The following is a 22711-nucleotide window of genomic DNA, read 5'->3' as shown; positions in this document are numbered from 1 at the left end:
AACCAAGAAAATGGTATTTGCTGGAGCAGGTGGCTCGTTTTGACCATTATTTTTTATTGTTGCAACTCCATTCTCCCCAATGGATCCTTCAAAATTCCAAAGTTCGAATACATTAAAGCCCTTGATGTACTAAGGGCTGTACGGGGGCTCGTTGGGAGCTGCAAGTTTTTGTGCTGAGCACACAAGATTTCATAATGATAAGTAAACATACACAGTCCTTTACTTCTGCTTTGCACTCCACAAATTCCTGTGAAAACTTTAGCAAATACCAAAGGAGGAGTTTTTTAACCTCAGCAGTCTAAGATCCACTGCAGCCTTGTAAGTTGTATAACCTGTGACCAGGGTGTTACGCTTCCTCTTAGTCTAAAAGGCTTAACTAGCATTAGGAGGTTCCTTTAAACAGACGAATTGAAAGAGTGTTAAATCGTTGAGTAGCAGTAGTTGCCTTGCAGCAGCCTAGGCTCTACAAATAGCTCATACGCACAGTCCATTATAAAAGTACTCTTCACTCCCCCGGTTCTAAAAAACAAACCTTTTTTTATAAATAACATACCAAAATACCAACTGACGGTGAGAAGTGCTTTTCAAAGATAAGCTCTTGCAAAAACCACAAGTCCAAAAAAGCTCAACAGCTTCTACTAAATATTCATGAACTCAACAGCTAAATAAAAATAAACCAAAGTGCACACTATAAAAATAACAAACTAAGCAAGAAATTAAGAACAGATAGACTTCCTTACACCCTAGAAAGTAGCTAACCACTCAGATTGTGTACTCTTTCTCCAATCCTCTTGAAAGGAATAAGAACGATCATCAATAGCAAACAGCAGCTACATAAATGCAACACTGTTCACTCACTTCACGCTCAGAAGAGAACACTTCAATTCTTCATCGTGGTTAGCGAAGACCAAACACTTTCAATCACATTTCCTCAGTTAAAAACTATAGAAATGATCCCTGAAAGTATAGTCTTAATAAAACTGTTTATCGCTCACACAGACAGAAAGGGGGGGAAACCCTCCTTACTTACAGTAAGACACGGTTCGGCATCATCAACTGAAATAAAAACATATAAATATAAACATATCTGTTACTCCACGAAATAACATTCTACCGATACACACGCATATGCATTTATTTACATTAAAACATACTTAATAGATCCTGGTGACACTGCTTTAAAATTTGCATATTTTAAATCAGCAACCAATTAAATTCAACCTGACTCTTCCTGACCCAACGCTGTACCAGAGGGAAAGCTGGAAAATTCTTCAAAAAACTGTGGTTTCCACAATATCATAGAGATGATTTTTAATGGGAATATTTGGTCTAGATTAGGAACAGTCAATCAGCCAAAAGAGTGACACTGATCGCTAGCATATGTGAAGCGACCTGCTATGCTTGCAAGTGTGGAAACAAAAGTTGTAGCATTACAGCTACCTTGACATTTTGAACAGTTGCCCCACAGATCAAATGTAGGTCAACATCTTTGATCGGTTACCCCAAAAAAACGAACTGTTTCCCAGTTCACATATAAGACTCTAAGCTGAGGATGGCCTTCGGCGATGGTCCAAACTTTGTGAAAACCTGCTTTCAGCAACTACAGGAGATAACGGAACCTATCGCTTTCAGTAGCGCCCTGAATTGATGGTTATCTAGGAAAGCGTTCACATGAACAACAACTTGTCCTACCACCCAGCTTGAATTTATGCGGGTTTTTAAAGCTACTAGACGTTTAGCCTCTCGGAATTACAGAAGTATCCAAAATATAGTTTATGTTTTTTTGTGCAAAATACTTTTTACACTGGGAAGTGAATACTTGCCGGAAACGTTTGGTACCTAATATTCATCAGAACCCGGAATTGAACTTTTCAGTGTACACTTCTGTCTTCCAGCATATCCTTAAATGAAGAAAGGAACGGCTGTCAACAGTAGACAGTTGTTTAAAAAAAAAAAACTCTGCCTGTGACCTTCCTTTTTAGATCAGAACTTATCTGCAACACCTTCGGACCACTTACAATTTCTATTTCAATCTTGATTCTTCATAACATATCGCGACAAAAGGTTTTATAACTCTATGCTAAGCTGTCCAAGGGTTACAGGAAGATATCACAACAGCATTTTTTCTGTCACCTGGCTAAGCTCTCAGCAGATCAGTGATAGATAATTAAAACCTGCCGCTGCAGTCTTTAGTTAGCGAACTAAACTTTAATTCAGCATGATAGACTAAAGTTGAAGGCTAGGGACAAACAGAGGAAAGGGGACCGTTCCTGGTTGCCATTGCCTCTTGCGGCAGGCTAAAAGGCTATCACAATAAGGTCTTAACTGTGTAAGTTTTACGTAAAAAGAGGCCATGGCTGGAAAACCAGTCGGGCAATGCCCCAGACTCTTGCATAACCAAGAAGAACAGTCTATGGGTATTCACCTGGCCTGTCACCACACCGTGAACTTCCACAATTTACGGTCTGGCGCCAGCCCACCTAGCTCTTTTCCTAGGCGTCGCAGCACGGTGGAAATCCAAAATGGTGGCAGTCGGGGCTCGAACCATTAGAAGTTTCAAGGCACAAGGTTTATCCTACTATTTACAAACGGCTGATATTTCGATTCTCTACATGAGGGTCTAATCTTCCAGTGTTCGAATATAGCATAATGGAACGCTAAAGGGGGCTACAATGGTCCTTAAATACCCTCTGTTTGAGTTCTTGACTCAAGTTAAAGCTGAGCTTCTATATCGAGAGGATAGGGTATTTAATCAATGTGATACCCGAGGTAGAAAGTCTATTTTGATATCACAACATTCCAGTCTATGAATTAAGAATATTCTGAGTTAAAGCAGGAGAACCAAGAAAATGGTACTTGCTGGAGCAGGTGGCTCGTTTTGACCATTATTTTTTATTGTTGCCACTCCATTCTCCCCAATGGATCCTTCAAAATTCCAAAGTTTGAATACATTAAGCCCTTGATGTACTAGGGGCTGTACGGGGGCTTGTTGAGAGCTGCAAGTTTTTGTGCTGAGCACACAAGATTTCATAATGATAAGTAAACATACACAGTCCTTTACTTCTGCTTTGCACTCCACAAATTCCTGTGAAAACTTTAGCAAATCCAAAGGAGGAGTTTTTTATCCTCAGCAGTCTATGATCCACCGCAGCCTTGTAAGTTGTATAACCTGTGACCAGGGTGTTACGCTTCCTCTTAGTCTAAAAGGCTTAACTAGCATTAGGAGGTTCCTTTAAACAGTCGAATTGAAAGAGTGTTAAATCGTTGAGTAGCAGTAGTTGCCTTGCAGCAGCCTAGGCTCTACAAATAGCTCATACGCACAGTCCATTTAAAAAGTACTCTTCACTCCCCACGTTCTAGAAAACAAACCTTTTTTTATAAATAACATACCAAAATACCAACTGACGGTGAGAAGTGCTTTTCAAAGATAAGCTCTTGCAAAAACCACAAGTCCAAAAAAGCTCAACAGCTTCTACTAAGTATTCATGAACTCAACAGCCAATTAAAAATAAACCAAAGTGCACACTTTAAAATAACAAACTAAGCAAGAAATTAAGAACGGATAGACTTCCTTACACCCTATAAAGTAGCTAACCACTCAGATTGTGTACTCTTTCTCCAATCCTCTTGAAAGGAATAAGAACGATCACCAATAGCAAACAGCAGCTACATAAATGCAACACTGTTCACTCACTTCACGCTCAGAAGAGAACACTTCAATTCTTCATCGTGGTTAGCGAAGACAAAACACTTTCAATCACATTTTCTCAGTTAAAAACTATAGAAATGATCCCTGAAAGTATAGTCTTAATAAAACTGTTTATCGCTCACACAGACAGAAAGGGGGGAAACCCTCCTTACTTACAGTAAGACACGGTTCGGCATCATCAACTGAAATAAAAACATATAAATATAAACATATCTGTTACTCCACGAAATAACATTCTACCGATACACACGCATATGCATTTATTTACATTAAAACATACTTAATAGATCCTGGTGACACTGCTTTAAAATTTGCATATTTTAAATCAGCAACCAATTAAATTCAACCTGACTCTTCCTGACCCAACGCTGTACCAGAGGGAAAGCTGGAAAATTCTTCAAAAAACTGTGGTTTCCACAATATCATAGAGATGATTTTTAATGGGAATATTTGGTCTAGATTAGGAACAGTCAATCAGCCAAAAGAGTGACACTGATCGCTAGCACATGTGAAGCGACCTGCTAAGCTTGCAAGTGTGGAAACAAAAGTTGTAGCATTACAGCTACCTTGACATTTTGAACAGTTGCCCCACAGATCAAATGTAGGTCAACATCTTTGATCGGTTACCCCAAAAAAACGAACTGTTCCCCAGTTCACATATAAGACTCTAAGCTGAGGATGGCCTTCGGCGATGGTCCAAACTTTGTGAAAACCTGCTTTCAGCAACTACAGGAGATAACGGAACCTATCGTTTTCAGTAGCGCCCTGAATTCCTGGTTATCTAGGAAAGCGTTCACATGAACAACAACTTGTCCCACCACCCAGCTTGAATTTATGCGGGTTTTTAAAGCTACTAGACTTTTAGCCTCTCGGAACTACAGAAGTATCCAAAATATAGTTTATTTTTTTTGTGCAAAATACTTTTTACACTGGGAAGTGAATACTTGCCGGAAACGTTTGGTACCTAATATTCATCAGAACCCGGAATTGAACTTTTCAGTGTACACTTCTGTCTTCCAGCATATCCTTAAATGAAGAAAGGAACAGCTGTCAACAGTAGACAGTTGTTTAAAAAAAAAACTCTGCCTGTGACCTTCCTTTTTAGATCAGAACTTATCTGCAACACCTTCGGACCACTTACAATTTCTACTTCAATCTTGATTCTTCATAACATATCGCAACAAAAAGTTTTATAGCTCTATGCTAAGCTGTCCAAGGGTTACAGGAAGATATCACAACAGCATTTTTTCTGTCACCTGGCTAAGCTCTCAGCAGATCAGTGATAGATAATTAAAACCTGCCGCTGCAGTCTTTAGTTAGCGAACTAAACTTTAATTCAGCATGATAGACTAAAGTTGAAGGCTAGGGACAAACAGAGGAAAGGGGACCGTTCCTGGTCGCCATTGCCTCTTGCCGCAGGCTAAAAGGCTATCACAATAAGGTCTTAACTGTGTAAGTTTTACGTAAAAAGAGGCCATGGCTGGAAAACCAGTCGGGCAATGCCCCAGACTCTTGCATAACCAAGAAGAACAGTCTATGGGTATTCACCTGGCCTGTCACCACACCGTGAACTTCACAATTTACGGTCTGGCGCCAGCCCACCTAGCTCTTTTCCTAGGCGTCGCAGCACGGTGGAAATCCAAAATGGTGGCAGTCGGGGCTCGAACCATTAGAAGTTTCAAGGCACAGGGTTTAGCCTACTATTTACAAACGGCTGATATTCCGATTCTCTACATGAGGGTCTAATCTTCCAGTGTTCGAATATAGCATAATGGAACGCTAAAGGGGGCTACAATGGTCCTTAAATACCCTCTGTTTGAGTTCTTGACTCAAGTTAAAGCTGAGCTTCTATAGCGAGAGGATAGGGCATTTAATCAATGTGATACCCGAGGTAGATTGTCTATTCTGATATCACAACATTCCAGTCAATGAATTAAGAATATTCTGAGTTAAAGCAGGAGAACCAAGAAAATGGTACTTGCTGGAGCGGTGGCTCGTTTTGACCATTATTTTTTATTGTTGCAACTCCATTCTCCCCAATGGATCCTTCAAAATTCCAAAGTTCGAATACATTAAGCCCTTGATGTACTAAGGGCTGTACGGGGGCTCGTTGGGAGCAGCAGGTTTTTGTGCTGAGCACACAAGATTTCATAATGATAAGTAAACATACACAGTCCTTTACTTCTGCTTTGCACTCCACAAATTCCTGTGAAAACTTTAGCAAATACCAAAGGAGGAGTTTTGTATCCTCAGCAGTCTAAGATCCACCGCAGCCTTGTAAGTTGTATAACCTGTGACCAGGGTGTTACGCTTCCTCTTAGTCTAAAAGGCTTAACTAGCATTAGGAGGTTCCTTTAAACAGTCGAATTGAAAGAGTGTTAAATCGTTGAGTAGCAGTAGTTGCCTTGCAGCAGCCTAGGCTCTACAAATAGCTCATACGCACAGTCCATTTAAAAAGTACTCTTCACTCCCCACGTTCTAAAAAACAAACCTTTTTTTATAAATAACATACCAAAATACCAACTGACGGTGAGAAGTGCTTTTCAAAGATAAGCTCTTGCAAAAACCACAAGTCCAAAAAAGCTCAACAGCTTCTACTAAGTATTCATTAACTCAACAGCTAAATAAAAATAAACCAAAGTGCGCACTATTAAAATAACAAACTAAGCAAGAAATTAAGAACGGATAGACTTCCTTACACCCTATAAAGTAGCTAACCACTCAGATTGTGTACTCTTTCTCCAATCCTCTTGAAAGGAATAAGAACGATCATCAATAGCAAACAGCAGCTACATAAATGCAACACTGTTCACTCACTTCACACTCGGAAGAAAACACTTCAATTCTTCATCGTGGTTAGCGAAGACCAAACACTTTCAATCACATTTCCTCAGTTAAAAACTATAGAAATGAACCCTGAAAGTATAGTCTTAATAAAACTGTTTATCGCTCACACAGACAGAAAGGGGGGAAACCCTCCTTACTTACAGTAAGACACGGTTTGCATCATCAACTGAAATAAAACATATAAAGATAAACATATCTGTTACTCCACAAAATAACATTCTACCGATACACACGCATATGCATTTATTTACATTAAAACATACTTAATAGATCCTGGTGACTGCTTTAAAATTTGCATATTTTAAATCAGCAACCAATTAAATTCAACCTGACTCTTCCTGACCCAACGCTGTACCAGAGGGAAAGCTGGAAAATTCTTCAAAAAACTGTGGTTTCCACAATATCATAGATGATTTTTAATGGGAATATTTGGTCTAGATTAGGAACAGTCAATCAGCCAAAAGAGTGACACTGATAGCTAGCATATGAGAAGCGACCTGCTAAGCTTGCAAGTGTGGAACCAAAAGTTGTAGCAAAGCTACCTTGACATTTTGAACAGTTGCCCCACAGATCAAATGTAGGTCAACATCTTTGATCAGTTACCCCAAAAAAACGAACTGTTCCCCAGTTCACATGTAAGACTCTAAGCTGAGGATGGCCTTCGGCGATGGTCCAAACTTTGTGAAAACCTGCTTTCAGCAACTACAGGAGATAACGGAACCTATCGCTTTCAGTAGAGCCCTGAATTCCTGGTTATCTACGAAAGCGTTCACATGAACAACAACTTGTCCTACCACCCAGCTTGAATTTATGCAGGTTTTTAAAGCTACTAGACGTTTAGCCTCTCGGAACTAAAGAAGTATCCAAAATATAGTTTATGTTTTTTTGTGCAAAATACTTTTTACACTGGGAAGTGAATACTTGCCGGAAACGTTTGGTACCTAATATTCATCAGAACCCGGAATTGAACTTTTCAGTGTACACTTCTGTCTTCCAGCATATCCTTAAATGAAGAAAGGAACAGCTGTCAACAGTAGACAGTTGTTTAAAAAAAAAACTCTGCCTGTGACCTTCCTTTTTAGATCAGAACTTATCTGCAACACCTTCGGACCACTTACAATTTCTACTTCAATCTTGATTCTTCATAACATATCGCGACAAAAAGTTTTATAGCTCTATGCTAAGCTGTCCAAGGGTTACAGGAAGATATCACAACAGCATTTTTTCTGTCACCTGGCTAAGCTCTCAGCAGATCAGTGATAGATAATTAAAACCTGCCGCTGCAGTCTTAAGTTAGCGAACTAAACTTTAATTCAGCATGATAGACTAAAGTTGAAGGCTAGGGACAAACAGAGGAAAGGGGACCGTTCCTGGTCGCCATTGCCTCTTGCCGCAGGCTAAAAGGCTATCACAATAAGGTCTTAACTGTGTAAGTTTTACGTAAAAAGAGGCCATGGCTGGAAAACCAGTCGGGCAATGCCCCAGACTCTTGCATAACCAAGAAGAACAGTCTATGGGTATTCACCTGGCCTGTCACCACACCGTGAACTTCCACAATTTACGGTCTGGCGCCAGCCCACCTAGCTCTTTTCCTAGGCGTCGCAGCACGGTGGAAATCCAAAATGGTGGCAGACGGGGCTCGAACCATTAGAAGTTTCAAGGCACAGGGTTTATCCTACTATTTACAAACGGCTGATATTTCGATTCTCTACATGAGGGTCTATTCTTCCAGTGTTCGAATATAGCATAATGGAACGCTAAAGGGGGCTACAATGGTCCTTAAATACCCTCTGTTTGAGTTCTTGACTCAAGTTAAAGCTGAGCTTCTATATCGAGAGGATAGGGCATTTAATCAATGTGATTCCCGAGGTAGAAAGTCTATTCTGATATCACAACATTCCAGTCTATGAATTAAGAATATTCTGAGTTAAAGCAGGAGAACCAAGAAAATGGTATTTGCTGGAGCAGGTGGCTCGTTTTGACCATTATTTTTTATTGTTGCAACTCCATTCTCCCCAATGGATCCTTCAAAATTCCAAAGTTCGAATACATTAAAGCCCTTGATGTACTAAGGGCTGTACGGGGGCTCGTTGGGAGCTGCAAGTTTTTGTGCTGAGCACACAAGATTTCATAATGATAAGTAAACATACACAGTCCTTTACTTCTGCTTTGCACTCCACAAATTCCTGTGAAAACTTTAGCAAATACCAAAGGAGGAGTTTTTTAACCTCAGCAGTCTAAGATCCACTGCAGCCTTGTAAGTTGTATAACCTGTGACCAGGGTGTTACGCTTCCTCTTAGTCTAAAAGGCTTAACTAGCATTAGGAGGTTCCTTTAAACAGTCGAATTGAAAGAGTGTTAAATCGTTGAGTAGCAGTAGTTGCCTTGCAGCAGCCTAGGCTCTACAAATAGCTCATACGCACAGTCCATTATAAAAGTACTCTTCACTCCCCCGGTTCTAAAAAACAAACCTTTTTTTATAAATAACATACCAAAATACCAACTGACGGTGAGAAGTGCTTTTCAAAGATAAGCTCTTGCAAAAACCACAAGTCCAAAAAAGCTCAACAGCTTCTACTAAATATTCATGAACTCAACAGCTAAATAAAAATAAACCAAAGTGCACACTATAAAAATAACAAACTAAGCAAGAAATTAAGAACAGATAGACTTCCTTACACCCTAGAAAGTAGCTAACCACTCAGATTGTGTACTCTTTCTCCAATCCTCTTGAAAGGAATAAGAACGATCATCAATAGCAAACAGCAGCTACATAAATGCAACACTGTTCACTCACTTCACGCTCAGAAGAGAACACTTCAATTCTTCATCGTGGTTAGCGAAGACCAAACACTTTCAATCACATTTCCTCAGTTAAAAACTATAGAAATGATCCCTGAAAGTATAGTCTTAATAAAACTGTTTATCGCTCACACAGACAGAAAGGGGGGGAAACCCTCCTTACTTACAGTAAGACACGGTTCGGCATCATCAACTGAAATAAAAACATATAAATATAAACATATCTGTTACTCCACGAAATAACATTCTACCGATACACACGCATATGCATTTATTTACATTAAAACATACTTAATAGATCCTGGTGACACTGCTTTAAAATTTGCATATTTTAAATCAGCAACCAATTAAATTCAACCTGACTCTTCCTGACCCAACGCTGTACCAGAGGGAAAGCTGGAAAATTCTTCAAAAAACTGTGGTTTCCACAATATCATAGAGATGATTTTTAATGGGAATATTTGGTCTAGATTAGGAACAGTCAATCAGCCAAAAGAGTGACACTGATCGCTAGCACATGTGAAGCGACCTGCTAAGCTTGCAAGTGTGGAAACAAAAGTTGTAGCATTACAGCTACCTTGACATTTTGAACAGTTGCCCCACAGATCAAATGTAGGTCAACATCTTTGATCGGTTACCCCAAAAAAACGAACTGTTCCCCAGTTCACATATAAGACTCTAAGCTGAGGATGGCCTTCGGCGATGGTCCAAACTTTGTGAAAACCTGCTTTCAGCAACTACAGGAGATAACGGAACCTATCGCTTTCAGTAGCGCCCTGAATTCCTGGTTATCTAGGAAAGCGTTCACATGAACAACAACTTGTCCCACCACCCAGCTTGAATTTATGCGGGTTTTTAAAGCTACTAGACTTTTAGCCTCTCGGAACTACAGAAGTATCCGAAATATAGTTTATTTTTTTTGTGCAAAATACTTTTTACACTGGGAAGTGAATACTTGCCGGAAATGTTTGGTACCTAATATTTATCAGAACCCGGAATTGAACTTTTCAGTGTACACTTCTGTCTTCCAGCATATCCTTAAATGAAGAAAGGAACAGCTGTCAACAGTAGACAGTTGTTTAAAAAAAAAACTCTGCCTGTGACCTTCCTTTTTAGATCAGAACTTATCTGCAACACCTTCGGACCACTTACAATTTCTACTTCAATCTTGATTCTTCATAACATATCGCGACAAAAAGTTTTATAGCTCTATGCTAAGCTGTCCAAGGGTTACAGGAAGATATCACAACAGCATTTTTTCTGTCACCTGGCTAAGCTCTCAGCAGATCAGTGATAGATAATTAAAACCTGCCGCTGCAGTCTTTAGTTAGCGAACTAAACTTTAATTCAGCATGATAGACTAAAGTTGAAGGCTAGGGACAAACAGAGGAAAGGGGACCGTTCCTGGTCGCCATTGCCTCTTGCCGCAGGCTAAAAGGCTATCACAATAAGGTCTTAACTGTGTAAGTTTTACGTAAAAAGAGGCCATGGCTGGAAAACCAGTCAGGCAATGCCCCAGACTCTTGCATAACCAAGAAGAACAGTCTATGGGTATTCACCTGGCCTGTCACCACACCGTGAACTTCACAATTTACGGTCTGGCGCCAGCCCACCTAGCTCTTTTCCTAGGCGTCGCAGCACGGTGGAAATCCAAAATGGTGGCAGTCGGGGCTCGAACCATTAGAAGTTTCAAGGCACAGGGTTTATCCTACTATTTACAAACGGCTGATATTTCGATTCTCTACATGAGGGTCTAATCTTCCAGTGTTCGAATATAGCATAATGGAACGCTAAAGGGGGCTTCAATGGTCCTTAAATACCCTCTGTTTGAGTTCTTGACTCAAGTTAAAGCTGAGCTTCTATATCGAAAGGATAGGGCATTTAATCAATGTGATACCCGAGGTAGAAAGTCTATTCTGATATCACAACATTCCAGTCAATGAAGTAAGAATATTCTGAGTTAAAGCAGGAGAACCAAGAAAATGGTACTTGCTGGAGCAGTGGCTCGTTTTGACCATTATTTTTTATTGTTGCAACTCCATTCTCCCCAATGGATCCTTCAAAATTCCAAAGTTCGAATACATTAAGCCCTTGATGTACTAAGGGCTGTACGGGGGCTTGTTGGGAGCAGCAAGTTTTTGTGCTGAGCACACAAGATTTCATAATGATAAGTAAACATACACAGTCCTTTACTTCTGCTTTGCACTCCATAAATTCCTGTGAAAACTTTAGCAAATACCAAAGGAGGAGTTTTTTATCCTCAGCAGTCTAAGATCCACCGCAGCCTTGTAAGTTGTATAACCTGTGACCAGGGTGTTACGCTTCCTCTTAGTCTAAAAGGCTTAACTAGCATTAGGAGGTTCCTTTAAACAGTCGAATTGAAAGAGTGTTAAATCGTTGAGTAGCAGTAGTTGCCTTGCAGCAGCCTAGGCTCTACAAATAGCTCATACGCACAGTCCATTTAAAAAGTACTCTTCACTCCCCACGTTCTAAAAAACAAACCTTTTTTTATAAATAACATACCAAAATACCAACTGACGGTGAGAAGTGCTTTTCAAAGATAAGCTCTTGCAAAAACCACAAGTCCAAAAAAGCTCAACAGCTTCTACTAAGTATTCATGAACTCAACAGCTAAATAAAAATAAACCAAAGTGCACACTATAAAAATAACAAACTAAGCAAGAAATTAAGAACGGATAGACTCCCTTACACCCTATAAAGTAGCTAACCACTCAGATTGTGTACTCTTTCTCCAATCCTCTTGAAAGGAATAAGAACGATCATCAATAGCAAACAGCAGCTACATAAATGCAACACTGTTCACTCACTTCACGCTCAGAAGAGAACACTTCAATTCTTCATCGTGGTTAGCGAAGACCAAACACTTTCAATCACATTTCCCCAGTTAAAAACTATAGAAATGATCCCTGAAAGTATAGTCTTAATAAAACTGTTTATCGCTCACACAGACAGAAAGGGGGGAAACCCTCCTTACTTACAGTAAGACACGGTTCGGCATCATCAACTGAAATAAAAACATATAAATATAAACATATCTGTTACTCCACGAAATAACATTCTACCGATACACACGCATATGCATTTATTTACATTAAAACATACTTAATAGATCCTGGTGACACTGCTTTAAAATTTGCATATTTTAAATCAGCAACCAATTAAATTCAACCTGACTCTTCCTGACCGAACGCTGTACCAGAGGGAAAGCTGGAAAATTCTTCAAAAAACTGTGGTTTCCACAATATCATAGAGATGATTTTTAATGGGAATATTTGGTCTAGATTAGGAACAGTCAATCAGCCAAAAGAGTGACACTGATCGCTAGCATATGTGAAGCGACCTGCTAAGCTTGCAAGTGTGGAAACAAAAGTTGTAGCATTACAGCTACCTTGACATTTTGAACAGTTGCCCCACAGATCAAATGTAGGTCAACATCTTTGATCAGTTACCCCAAAAAAACGAACTGTTCCCCAGTTCACATATAAGACTCTAAGCTGAGGATGGCCTTCGGCGATGGTCCAAACTTTGTGAAAACCTGCTTTCAGCAACTACAGGAGATAACGGAACCTATCGCTTTCAGTAGCGCCCTGAATTCCTGGTTATCTAGGAAAGCGTTCACATGAACAACAACTTGTCCTACCACCCAGCTTGAATTTATACGGGTTTTTAAAGCTACTAGACGTTTAGCCTCTCGGAACTACAGAAGTATCCAAAATATAGTTTATGTTTTTTTGTGCAAAATACTTTTTACACTGGGAAGTGAATACTTGCCGGAAACGTTTGGTACCTAATATTCATCAGAACCCGGAATTGAACTTTTCAGTGTACACTTCTGTCTTCCAGCATATCCTTAAATGAAGAAAGGAACAGCTGTCAACAGTAGACAGTTGTTTAAAAAAAAAAACTCTGCCTGTGACCTTCCTTTTTAGATCAGAACTTATCTGCAACACCTTCGGACCACTTACAATTTCTATTTCAATCTTGATTCTTCATAACATATCGCGACAAAAGGTTTTATAACTCTATGCTAAGCTGTCCAAGGGTTACAGGAAGATATCACAACAGCATTTTTTCTGTCACCTGGCTAAGCTCTCAGCAGATCAGTGATAGATAATTAAAACCTGCCGCTGCAGTCTTTAGTTAGCGAACTAAACTTTAATTCAGCATGATAGACTAAAGTTGAAGGCTAGTGACAAACAGAGGAAAGGGGACCGTTCCTGGTCGCCATTGCCTCTTGCGGCAGGCTAAAAGGCTATCACAATAAGGTCTTAACTGTGTAAGTTTTACGTAAAAAGAGGCCATGGCTGGAAAACCAGTCGGGCAATGCCCCAGACTCTTGCATAACCAAGAAGAACAGTCTATGGGTATTCACCTGGCCTGTCACCACACCGTGAACTTCCACAATTTACGGTCTGGCGCCAGCCCACCTAGCTCTTTTCCTAGGCGTCGCAGCACGGTGGAAATCCAAAATGGTGGCAGTCGGGCTCGAACCATTAGAAGTTTCAAGGAACAGGGTTTATCCTACTATTTACAAACGGCTGATATTCCGATTCTCTACATGAGGGTCTAATCTTCCAGTGTTCGAATATAGAATAATGGAACGCTAAAGGGGGCTACAATGGTCCTTAAATACCCTCTGTTTGAGTTCTTGACTCAAGTTAAAGCTGAGCTTCTATAGCGAGAGGATAGGGCATTTAATCAATGTGATACCCGAGGTAGATTGTCTATTCTGATATCACAACATTCCAGTCAATGAATTAAGAATATTCTGAGTTAAAGCAGGAGAACCAAGAAAATGGTACTTGCTGGAGCGTTGGCTCGTTTTGACCATTATTTTTTATTGTTGCAACTCCATTCTCCCCAATGGATCCTTCAAAATTCCAAAGTTCAAATACATTAAGCCCTTGATGTACTAAGGGCTGTACGGGGGCTCGTTGGGAGCAGCAGGTTTTTGTGCTGAGCACACAAGATTTCATAATGATAAGTAAACATACACAGTCCTTTACTTCTGCTTTGCACTCCACAAATTCCTGTGAAAACTTTAGCAAATACCAAAGGAGGAGTTTTGTATCCTCAGCAGTCTAAGATCCACCGCAGCCTTGTAAATTGTATAACCTGTGACCAGGGTGTTACGCTTCCTCTTAGTCTAAAAGGCTTAACTAGCATTAGGAGGTTCCTTTAAACAGTCGAATTGAAAGTGTTAAATCGTTGAGTAGCAGTAGTTGCCTTGCAGCAGCCTAGGCTCTACAAATAGCTCATACGCACAGTCCATTTAAAAAGTACTCTTCACTCCCCACGTTCTAAAAAACAAACCTTTTTTTATAAATAACATACCAAAATACCAACTGACGGTGAGAAGTGCTTTTCAAAGATAAGCTCTTGCAAAAACCACAAGTCCAAAAAAGCTCAACAGCTTCTACTAAGTATTCATGAACTCAACAGCCAATTAAAAATAAACCAAAGTGCACACTTTAAAATAACAAACTAAGCAAGAAATTAAGAACGGATAGACTTCCTTACACCCTATAAAGTAGCTAACCACTCAGATTGTGTACTCCTTCTCCAATCCTCTTGAAAGGAATAAGAACGATCACCAATAGCAAACAGCAGCTACATAAATGCAACACTGTTCACTCACTTCACGCTCAGAAGAGAACACTTCAATTCTTCATCGTGGTTAGCGAAGACAAAACACTTTCAATCACATTTTCTCAGTTAAAAACTATAGAAATGATCCCTGAAAGTATAGTCTTAATAAAACTGTTTATCGCTCACACAGACAGAAAGGGGGGAAACCCTCCTTACTTACAGTAAGACACGGTTCGGCATCATCAACTGAAATAAAAACATATAAATATAAACATATCTGTTACTCCACGAAATAACATTCTACCGATACACACGCATATGCATTTATTTACATTAAAACATACTTAATAGATCCTGGTGACACTGCTTTAAAATTTGCATATTTTAAATCAGCAACCAATTAAATTCAACCTGACTCTTCCTGACCCAACGCTGTACCAGAGGGAAAGCTGGAAAATTCTTCAAAAAACTGTGGTTTCCACAATATCATAGAGATGATTTTTAATGGGAATATTTGGTCTAGATTAGGAACAGTCAATCAGCCAAAAGAGTGACACTGATCGCTAGCACATGTGAAGCGACCTGCTAAGCTTGCAAGTGTGGAAACAAAAGTTGTAGCATTACAGCTACCTTGACATTTTGAACAGTTGCCCCACAGATCAAATGTAGGTCAACATCTTTGATCGGTTACCCCAAAAAAACGAACTGTTCCCCAGTTCACATATAAGACTCTAAGCTGAGGATGGCCTTCGGCGATGGTCCAAACTTTGTGAAAACCTGCTTTCAGCAACTACAGGAGATAACGGAACCTATCGTTTTCAGTAGCGCCCTGAATTCCTGGTTATCTAGGAAAGCGTTCACATGAACAACAACTTGTCCCACCACCCAGCTTGAATTTATGCGGGTTTTTAAAGCTACTAGACTTTTAGCCTCTCGGAACTACAGAAGTATCCAAAATATAGTTTATTTTTTTTGTGCAAAATACTTTTTACACTGGGAAGTGAATACTTGCCGGAAACGTTTGGTACCTAATATTCATCAGAACCCGGAATTGAACTTTTCAGTGTACACTTCTGTCTTCCAGCATATCCTTAAATGAAGAAAGGAACAGCTGTCAACAGTAGACAGTTGTTTAAAAAAAAAACTCTGCCTGTGACCTTCCTTTTTAGATCAGAACTTATCTGCAACACCTTCGGACCACTTACAATTTCTACTTCAATCTTGATTCTTCATAACATATCGCAACAAAAAGTTTTATAGCTCTATGCTAAGCTGTCCAAGGGTTACAGGAAGATATCACAACAGCATTTTTTCTGTCACCTGGCTAAGCTCTCAGCAGATCAGTGATAGATAATTAAAACCTGCCGCTGCAGTCTTTAGTTAGCGAACTAAACTTTAATTCAGCATGATAGACTAAAGTTGAAGGCTAGGGACAAACAGAGGAAAGGGGACCGTTCCTGGTCGCCATTGCCTCTTGCCGCAGGCTAAAAGGCTATCACAATAAGGTCTTAACTGTGTAAGTTTTACGTAAAAAGAGGCCATGGCTGGAAAACCAGTCGGGCAATGCCCCAGACTCTTGCATAACCAAGAAGAACAGTCTATGGGTATTCACCTGGCCTGTCACCACACCGTGAACTTCACAATTTACGGTCTGGCGCCAGCCCACCTAGCTCTTTTCCTAGGCGTCGCAGCACGGTGGAAATCCAAAATGGTGGCAGTCGGGGCTCGAACCATTAGAAGTTTCAAGGCACAGGGTTTAGCCTACTATTTACAAACGGCTGATATTCCGATTCTCTACATGAGGGTCTAATCTTCCAGTGTTCGAATATAGCATAATGGAACGCTAAAGGGGGCTACAATGGTCCTTAAATACCCTCTGTTTGAGTTCTTGACTCAAGTTAAAGCTGAGCTTCTATAGCGAGAGGATAGGGCATTTAATCAATGTGATACCCGAGGTAGATTGTCTATTCTGATATCACAACATTCCAGTCAATGAATTAAGAATATTCTGAGTTAAAGCAGGAGAACCAAGAAAATGGTACTTGCTGGAGCGGTGGCTCGTTTTGACCATTATTTTTTATTGTTGCAACTCCATTCTCCCCAATGGATCCTTCAAAATTCCAAAGTTCGAATACATTAAGCCCTTGATGTACTAAGGGCTGTACGGGGGCTCGTTGGGAGCAGCAGGTTTTTGTGCTGAGCACACAAGATTTCATAATGATAAGTAAACATACACAGTCCTTTACTTCTGCTTTGCACTCCACAAATTCCTGTGAAAACTTTAGCAAATACCAAAGGAGGAGTTTTGTATCCTCAGCAGTCTAAGATCCACCGCAGCCTTGTAAGTTGTATAACCTGTGACCAGGGTGTTACGCTTCCTCTTAGTCTAAAAGGCTTAACTAGCATTAGGAGGTTCCTTTAAACAGTCGAATTGAAAGAGTGTTAAATCGTTGAGTAGCAGTAGTTGCCTTGCAGCAGCCTAGGCTCTACAAATAGCTCATACGCACAGTCCATTTAAAAAGTACTCTTCACTCCCCACGTTCTAAAAAACAAACCTTTTTTTATAAATAACATACCAAAATACCAACTGACGGTGAGAAGTGCTTTTCAAAGATAAGCTCTTGCAAAAACCACAAGTCCAAAAAAGCTCAACAGCTTCTACTAAGTATTCATTAACTCAACAGCTAAATAAAAATAAACCAAAGTGCGCACTATTAAAATAACAAACTAAGCAAGAAATTAAGAACGGATAGACTTCCTTACACCCTATAAAGTAGCTAACCACTCAGATTGTGTACTCTTTCTCCAATCCTCTTGAAAGGAATAAGAACGATCATCAATAGCAAACAGCAGCTACATAAATGCAACACTGTTCACTCACTTCACACTCGGAAGAAAACACTTCAATTCTTCATCGTGGTTAGCGAAGACCAAACACTTTCAATCACATTTCCTCAGTTAAAAACTATAGAAATGAACCCTGAAAGTATAGTCTTAATAAAACTGTTTATCGCTCACACAGACAGAAAGGGGGGAAACCCTCCTTACTTACAGTAAGACACGGTTTGCATCATCAACTGAAATAAAACATATAAATATAAACATATCTGTTACTCCACAAAATAACATTCTACCGATACACACGCATATGCATTTATTTACATTAAAACATACTTAATAGATCCTGGTGACTGCTTTAAAATTTGCATATTTTAAATCAGCAACCAATTAAATTCAACCTGACTCTTCCTGACCCAACGCTGTACCAGAGGGAAAGCTGGAAAATTCTTCAAAAAACTGTGGTTTCCACAATATCATAGATGATTTTTAATGGGAATATTTGGTCTAGATTAGGAACAGTCAATCAGCCAAAAGAGTGACACTGATAGCTAGCATATGAGAAGCGACCTGCTAAGCTTGCAAGTGTGGAACCAAAAGTTGTAGCAAAGCTACCTTGACATTTTGAACAGTTGCCCCACAGATCAAATGTAGGTCAACATCTTTGATCAGTTACCCCAAAAAAACGAACTGTTCCCCAGTTCACATGTAAGACTCTAAGCTGAGGATGGCCTTCGGCGATGGTCCAAACTTTGTGAAAACCTGCTTTCAGCAACTACAGGAGATAACGGAACCTATCGCTTTCAGTAGAGCCCTGAATTCCTGGTTATCTACGAAAGCGTTCACATGAACAACAACTTGTCCTACCACCCAGCTTGAATTTATGCAGGTTTTTAAAGCTACTAGACGTTTAGCCTCTCGGAACTAAAGAAGTATCCAAAATATAGTTTATGTTTTTTTGTGCAAAATACTTTTTACACTGGGAAGTGAATACTTGCCGGAAACGTTTGGTACCTAATATTCATCAGAACCCGGAATTGAACTTTTCAGTGTACACTTCTGTCTTCCAGCATATCCTTAAATGAAGAAAGGAACAGCTGTCAACAGTAGACAGTTGTTTAAAAAAAAAACTCTGCCTGTGACCTTCCTTTTTAGATCAGAACTTATCTGCAACACCTTCGGACCACTTACAATTTCTACTTCAATCTTGATTCTTCATAACATATCGCGACAAAAAGTTTTATAGCTCTATGCTAAGCTGTCCAAGGGTTACAGGAAGATATCACAACAGCATTTTTTCTGTCACCTGGCTAAGCTCTCAGCAGATCAGTGATAGATAATTAAAACCTGCCGCTGCAGTCTTAAGTTAGCGAACTAAACTTTAATTCAGCATGATAGACTAAAGTTGAAGGCTAGGGACAAACAGAGGAAAGGGGACCGTTCCTGGTCGCCATTGCCTCTTGCCGCAGGCTAAAAGGCTATCACAATAAGGTCTTAACTGTGTAAGTTTTACGTAAAAAGAGGCCATGGCTGGAAAACCAGTCGGGCAATGCCCCAGACTCTTGCATAACCAAGAAGAACAGTCTATGGGTATTCACCTGGCCTGTCACCACACCGTGAACTTCCACAATTTACGGTCTGGCGCCAGCCCACCTAGCTCTTTTCCTAGGCGTCGCAGCACGGTGGAAATCCAAAATGGTGGCAGACGGGGCTCGAACCATTAGAAGTTTCAAGGCACAGGGTTTATCCTACTATTTACAAACGGCTGATATTTCGATTCTCTACATGAGGGTCTATTCTTCCAGTGTTCGAATATAGCATAATGGAACGCTAAAGGGGGCTACAATGGTCCTTAAATACCCTCTGTTTGAGTTCTTGACTCAAGTTAAAGCTGAGCTTCTATATCGAGAGGATAGGGCATTTAATCAATGTGATTCCCGAGGTAGAAAGTCTATTCTGATATCACAACATTCCAGTCTATGAATTAAGAATATTCTGAGTTAAAGCAGGAGAACCAAGAAAATGGTATTTGCTGGAGCAGGTGGCTCGTTTTGACCATTATTTTTTATTGTTGCAACTCCATTCTCCCCAATGGATCCTTCAAAATTCCAAAGTTCGAATACATTAAAGCCCTTGATGTACTAAGGGCTGTACGGGGGCTCGTTGGGAGCTGCAAGTTTTTGTGCTGAGCACACAAGATTTCATAATGATAAGTAAACATACACAGTCCTTTACTTCTGCTTTGCACTCCACAAATTCCTGTGAAAACTTTAGCAAATACCAAAGGAGGAGTTTTTTAACCTCAGCAGTCTAAGATCCACTGCAGCCTTGTAAGTTGTATAACCTGTGACCAGGGTGTTACGCTTCCTCTTAGTCTAAAAGGCTTAACTAGCATTAGGAGGTTCCTTTAAACAGACGAATTGAAAGAGTGTTAAATCGTTGAGTAGCAGTAGTTGCCTTGCAGCAGCCTAGGCTCTACAAATAGCTCATACGCACAGTCCATTATAAAAGTACTCTTCACTCCCCCGGTTCTAAAAAACAAACCTTTTTTTATAAATAACATACCAAAATACCAACTGACGGTGAGAAGTGCTTTTCAAAGATAAGCTCTTGCAAAAACCACAAGTCCAAAAAAGCTCAACAGCTTCTACTAAATATTCATGAACTCAACAGCTAAATAAAAATAAACCAAAGTGCACACTATAAAAATAACAAACTAAGCAAGAAATTAAGAACAGATAGACTTCCTTACACCCTAGAAAGTAGCTAACCACTCAGATTGTGTACTCTTTCTCCAATCCTCTTGAAAGGAATAAGAACGATCATCAATAGCAAACAGCAGCTACATAAATGCAACACTGTTCACTCACTTCACGCTCAGAAGAGAACACTTCAATTCTTCATCGTGGTTAGCGAAGACCAAACACTTTCAATCACATTTCCTCAGTTAAAAACTATAGAAATGATCCCTGAAAGTATAGTCTTAATAAAACTGTTTATCGCTCACACAGACAGAAAGGGGGGGAAACCCTCCTTACTTACAGTAAGACACGGTTCGGCATCATCAACTGAAATAAAAACATATAAATATAAACATATCTGTTACTCCACGAAATAACATTCTACCGATACACACGCATATGCATTTATTTACATTAAAACATACTTAATAGATCCTGGTGACACTGCTTTAAAATTTGCATATTTTAAATCAGCAACCAATTAAATTCAACCTGACTCTTCCTGACCCAACGCTGTACCAGAGGGAAAGCTGGAAAATTCTTCAAAAAACTGTGGTTTCCACAATATCATAGAGATGATTTTTAATGGGAATATTTGGTCTAGATTAGGAACAGTCAATCAGCCAAAAGAGTGACACTGATCGCTAGCATATGTGAAGCGACCTGCTATGCTTGCAAGTGTGGAAACAAAAGTTGTAGCATTACAGCTACCTTGACATTTTGAACAGTTGCCCCACAGATCAAATGTAGGTCAACATCTTTGATCGGTTACCCCAAAAAAACGAACTGTTTCCCAGTTCACATATAAGACTCTAAGCTGAGGATGGCCTTCGGCGATGGTCCAAACTTTGTGAAAACCTGCTTTCAGCAACTACAGGAGATAACGGAACCTATCGCTTTCAGTAGCGCCCTGAATTGATGGTTATCTAGGAAAGCGTTCACATGAACAACAACTTGTCCTACCACCCAGCTTGAATTTATGCGGGTTTTTAAAGCTACTAGACGTTTAGCCTCTCGGAATTACAGAAGTATCCAAAATATAGTTTATGTTTTTTTGTGCAAAATACTTTTTACACTGGGAAGTGAATACTTGCCGGAAACGTTTGGTACCTAATATTCATCAGAACCCGGAATTGAACTTTTCAGTGTACACTTCTGTCTTCCAGCATATCCTTAAATGAAGAAAGGAACGGCTGTCAACAGTAGACAGTTGTTTAAAAAAAAAAAACTCTGCCTGTGACCTTCCTTTTTAGATCAGAACTTATCTGCAACACCTTCGGACCACTTACAATTTCTATTTCAATCTTGATTCTTCATAACATATCGCGACAAAAGGTTTTATAACTCTATGCTAAGCTGTCCAAGGGTTACAGGAAGATATCACAACAGCATTTTTTCTGTCACCTGGCTAAGCTCTCAGCAGATCAGTGATAGATAATTAAAACCTGCCGCTGCAGTCTTTAGTTAGCGAACTAAACTTTAATTCAGCATGATAGACTAAAGTTGAAGGCTAGGGACAAACAGAGGAAAGGGGACCGTTCCTGGTTGCCATTGCCTCTTGCGGCAGGCTAAAAGGCTATCACAATAAGGTCTTAACTGTGTAAGTTTTACGTAAAAAGAGGCCATGGCTGGAAAACCAGTCGGGCAATGCCCCAGACTCTTGCATAACCAAGAAGAACAGTCTATGGGTATTCACCTGGCCTGTCACCACACCGTGAACTTCCACAATTTACGGTCTGGCGCCAGCCCACCTAGCTCTTTTCCTAGGCGTCGCAGCACGGTGGAAATCCAAAATGGTGGCAGTCGGGGCTCGAACCATTAGAAGTTTCAAGGCACAAGGTTTATCCTACTATTTACAAACGGCTGATATTTCGATTCTCTACATGAGGGTCTAATCTTCCAGTGTTCGAATATAGCATAATGGAACGCTAAAGGGGGCTACAATGGTCCTTAAATACCCTCTGTTTGAGTTCTTGACTCAAGTTAAAGCTGAGCTTCTATATCGAGAGGATAGGGTATTTAATCAATGTGATACCCGAGGTAGAAAGTCTATTTTGATATCACAACATTCCAGTCTATGAATTAAGAATATTCTGAGTTAAAGCAGGAGAACCAAGAAAATGGTACTTGCTGGAGCAGGTGGCTCGTTTTGACCATTATTTTT

General features: G+C 39.9%; 8 non-coding genes across 8 annotated transcripts; all 8 read right to left on the bottom strand.

The window, feature by feature from the left end:
• Positions 1-757: 757 nt before the first annotated feature.
• LOC147730048 (small nucleolar RNA U3) lies at positions 758-973 on the bottom strand. Its single transcript, XR_015309022.1, has one exon. It is a non-coding gene; the product is annotated as a small nucleolar RNA U3 (small nucleolar RNA).
• A 2620-nt stretch (positions 974-3593) lies between these two features.
• On the bottom strand, positions 3594-3809 carry LOC147730047 (small nucleolar RNA U3). The gene has a single exon (XR_015309106.1). It is a non-coding gene; the product is annotated as a small nucleolar RNA U3 (small nucleolar RNA).
• A 2616-nt stretch (positions 3810-6425) lies between these two features.
• LOC147730046 (small nucleolar RNA U3) lies at positions 6426-6641 on the bottom strand. The gene has a single exon (XR_015308772.1). It is a non-coding gene; the product is annotated as a small nucleolar RNA U3 (small nucleolar RNA).
• Positions 6642-9252: 2611 nt separating this feature from the next.
• On the bottom strand, positions 9253-9468 carry LOC147730045 (small nucleolar RNA U3). Its single transcript, XR_015309021.1, has one exon. It is a non-coding gene; the product is annotated as a small nucleolar RNA U3 (small nucleolar RNA).
• Positions 9469-12085: 2617 nt separating this feature from the next.
• Positions 12086-12301, bottom strand: LOC147730044 (small nucleolar RNA U3). Its single transcript, XR_015309001.1, has one exon. It is a non-coding gene; the product is annotated as a small nucleolar RNA U3 (small nucleolar RNA).
• Positions 12302-14916: 2615 nt separating this feature from the next.
• Positions 14917-15132, bottom strand: LOC147730043 (small nucleolar RNA U3). The gene has a single exon (XR_015309130.1). It is a non-coding gene; the product is annotated as a small nucleolar RNA U3 (small nucleolar RNA).
• Positions 15133-17748: 2616 nt separating this feature from the next.
• Positions 17749-17964, bottom strand: LOC147730042 (small nucleolar RNA U3). Its single transcript, XR_015308771.1, has one exon. It is a non-coding gene; the product is annotated as a small nucleolar RNA U3 (small nucleolar RNA).
• Positions 17965-20575: 2611 nt separating this feature from the next.
• LOC147730041 (small nucleolar RNA U3) lies at positions 20576-20791 on the bottom strand. The gene has a single exon (XR_015309020.1). It is a non-coding gene; the product is annotated as a small nucleolar RNA U3 (small nucleolar RNA).
• Between the last annotated feature and the right edge of the window lie 1920 nt (positions 20792-22711).

Source organism: Lissotriton vulgaris, chromosome 2_1 (genome assembly GCF_964263255.1).
Source record: "Lissotriton vulgaris chromosome 2_1, aLisVul1.2, whole genome shotgun sequence".
Classification (NCBI taxonomy): domain Eukaryota; kingdom Metazoa; phylum Chordata; class Amphibia; order Caudata; family Salamandridae; genus Lissotriton; species Lissotriton vulgaris.
Note: the sequence above shows the minus strand (reverse complement) of the source record. Positions and strands in the feature narration are given on the sequence as shown.